A 3,655-nucleotide genomic window follows, 5' to 3' on the forward strand; every position below is an offset into this window, starting at 1 on the left:
AGTAGGCATGGCTGTGATGGCTTCTAAGGGCACACGAGTTAAACGCTTGTTAATTGGCTGCTCTGCAGCATTTCAACAAGCACCATTAATTCGGCGAACACCGAACTCGAACTTTTACGAAAATGTTCGGGTCTGGGTACAAAAAAAAAAACTAAAGTTCGGTACGAACCTGAACTTTACAGTTCGGGTTCGCTCAACCCTAGTAGTGTCCATTACTGATCATGTCTGCTCAGCTTGCACTGCAAGTTTTTTATCTTGCAGAAAAGACTTTTTTTTTTTTACAACTTTTCTTCAAAATTTTAATTTCATATTTATTACAAGCGCCTTCACGTGTAAAATCACAACATACACACCCCTCACACTAAATAAAGGTTTACACATTTCACACCCCAATAAAATAAAAATGGCCCGTCCATCCCAACAAGTATACTCAGCTGAAGAGGCATACGCCATGCTTGCCTCAGATATTGAGTCTGCCAGTGAGGGAGAAGAGGATGCCACTTTCCTCTACCCCCTCATCATCATCCGCTGATGAGGGACCCTCTAGAAGGCGCCCCAGGGTAGCAGCGGAGGCAGCCCCCCAGGGTGAGCCCACATGGACCCCACCCACTGAGAATTACCAGCCCCAAATTCCTGAGTTTGTGGGCAGCTCAGGAATTCAGACTGATCGTGTGGGCTGGGCTTCACTGAAAGATTTTTCAAAATCTTCTTTTGATTTTGTAAATTTAATGGTGGCCCAAACCAATATATACACCTAACAATTTATTGATCAGAACCCTACTTCGCCATACGCTAGACCTCTAGGTTGGACCGCAGTAGATGCAGCAGAGATTAAGTTTTGGAGACTTGTGGGCGTAGTAAAAAAAAAAAAAAAAACGTTAGGCAATATTGGAGTTCAGACATTTTCTACCAGACTCCAATTTACAGTAACACCGTGACCAGGAGGTGATTTGAGTCAATTAGGAAATTCCTACACTATGACAATTCACAGTGCCCACCCTAAAACGACCCAACATTTGGCCGTCTGTTCAAATTTAGGCCCGTCATTGACCACTTCAACACCAAGTTTGCTGAGGTGTACAACCCAGAGAAAAATGTCAGTGTAGATGAGTCCCTATTACTGTTCAAAGGGAGGATTAGATTCCACCAGTACCTGCCTAGCAAATGGTCAAGGTATGGCATAAAAATATACAAACTCTGTGAAAGTAGCTCCGGGTACACCCATAAGTTTCACATTTAGGAAGGGAAAGATTCCCGGATAGAACCCCCAGTCCTAGGAGTTAGTGGGAAGATTGTGTGAGAATTACACAGTGCGCAAAAATCAGAGAGGCCTCCCTAGATCCCTGGTAGGGCAACCACTGAGAATGGGTGAAAGTAGGGCTCTCCTCCATGAGAACATGCTGGCGGTTAAGTACAAGAGGGACGTCCTTGTACTAACCACCATTCACACTAACGCCAGCTCCCCTGCTCCTGTACGAGGTACCACAACCACTACCCCCCAAACCAGTTTGCATCCCGGACTACAACAGGCACATGGGAGGGATGGATCTTGCAAACTGTTTGAAGGTTTTCTGAGAGATGCTATATTAGAGCATCTCAACGGAAATAAGCAAATAACGCCATATCAGCATGGCTTCGTGAGGGATCGGTCATGTCAGACTAATTTAATCAGTTTCTATGAGGAGGTAAGTTCTAGACTTGACAGCGGCGAATCAATGGATGTCGTGTATCTGGACTTCTCCAAAGCATTTGACACTGTACCACATAAAAGGTTAGTATATAAAATGAGAATGCTCGGACTGGGAGAAAATGTCTGTATGTGGGTAAGTAACTGGCTGAGTGATAGAAAACAGAGGGTGGTTATTAACGGTACACACTCAGATTGGGTCACTGTCACTAGTGGGGTACCTCAGGGGTCAGTATTGGGCCCTATTCTCTTCAATATATTTATTAATGATCTTGTAGAAGGCTTGCACAGTAAAATATCAATTTTCGCAGATGACACTAAACTGTGTAAAGTAATTAACACTGAAGAGGACAGTATACTGCTGCAGAGGGATCTGGATAGATTGGAGGCTTGGGCAGAGAAGTGGCAGATGAGGTTTAACACTGACAAATGTAAAGTTATGCACATGGGAAGGAATAATGCAAGTCACCCGTACATACTAAATGGTAAAACACTCGGTAACACTGACATGGAAAAGGACCTAGGAATTTTAATAAACAACAAACTAAGCTGCAAAAACCAGTGTCAGGCAGCTGCTGCCAAGGCCAATAAGATAATGGGTTGTATCAGAAGGGGCATAGATGCCCGTGATGAGAACATATTCCTACTACTTTACAAATCGCTAGTCAGACCACACATGGAGTACTGTGTACAGTTCTGGGCTCCTGTGAACAAGGCAGACATAACAGAGCTGGAGAAGGTCCAGAGGAGGGCAACTAAAGTAATAACTGGAATGGGGCAACTACAGGACCCTGAAAGATTATCAAAATTAGGGTTATTCACTTTAGAAAAAAGACGACTGAGGGGAGATCTAATTACTATGTATAAATATATCAGGGGTCAGTACAGAGATCTATCCCATCATCTATTTATCCCCAGGACTATGACTGTGACGAGGGGACATCCTCTGCGTCTGGAGGAAAGAAGGTTTGTACACAAACATAGAAGAGGATTCTTTACGGTAAGAGCAGTGAGACTATGGAGCTCTCTGCCTGAGGAGGTGGTGATGGTGAGTACAATAAAGGAATTCAAGAGGGGCCTGGATGTATTTCTGGAGTGTAATAATATTACAGGCTATAGCTACTAGAGAGGGGTCGTTGATCCAGGGAGTTATTCTGATTGCATGATTGGAGTCGGGAAGGAATTTTTTATTCCCCTAAAGTGGAGAAAATTGGCTTCTACCTCACAGGGTTTTTTGCCTTCCTCTGGATCAACTTGCAGGATAACAGGCCGAACTGGATGGACAAATGTCTTTTTTCGGCCTTATGTACTATGTTACTATGTAAATCAACTTACGAAGACCTACAGTGCCACACGAAAAAAGTGTGGTACACATTGTACAGATGGCAATGTGCAATACGTACGTGCTATTTCACCCTGCAGGCCACACAGGAACTTTCCTTCAGTTCCAAGAGGTGGTAATCAAGGCCCTAATTTTTCAAACCCAGGCCAGGGATAGTCCCAGTACTTCTGGAAGTCATGGTGCCCGTGTTGTACCAGGACAACATTTTCCAGGTCATGTCCCCCAGACAGCAAGGAAGGGACGGACCCAAAAAAGATGCAGGGTGTGTTCCAAAAAGGGGGATAAAGAAAGACACAATTTACCACTGCAAAACCTGCCCTGTGCCAGCAGGCATGCTCTAGACTCTTCCACGGAATATTAATTTAATTTCATCCTTTATGCTCCCTGTAATATTTCCACTTTATATCTCTGATTTAGTCCACCTCGCTTGCATATCCACTTTCTAACAACAAATACATTTTTTTTTTCTGTGAGAACTGTTAGGTCAAAAGTGCCCTTTCCACCCCTTAAAATGTTCATACGGGGGTGCTCTTTCCTAAATGGGGTCACTTGTTGGGGGTTTTTCATTTCTTTGGGACCTCAGGAATTTATTTAAAGTGACATAGCACCTAAAATACATGTCTGCC

This window comes from Bufo bufo, chromosome 6 (genome assembly GCF_905171765.1).
Source record: "Bufo bufo chromosome 6, aBufBuf1.1, whole genome shotgun sequence".
Taxonomy (NCBI): Eukaryota; Metazoa; Chordata; class Amphibia; order Anura; family Bufonidae; genus Bufo; species Bufo bufo.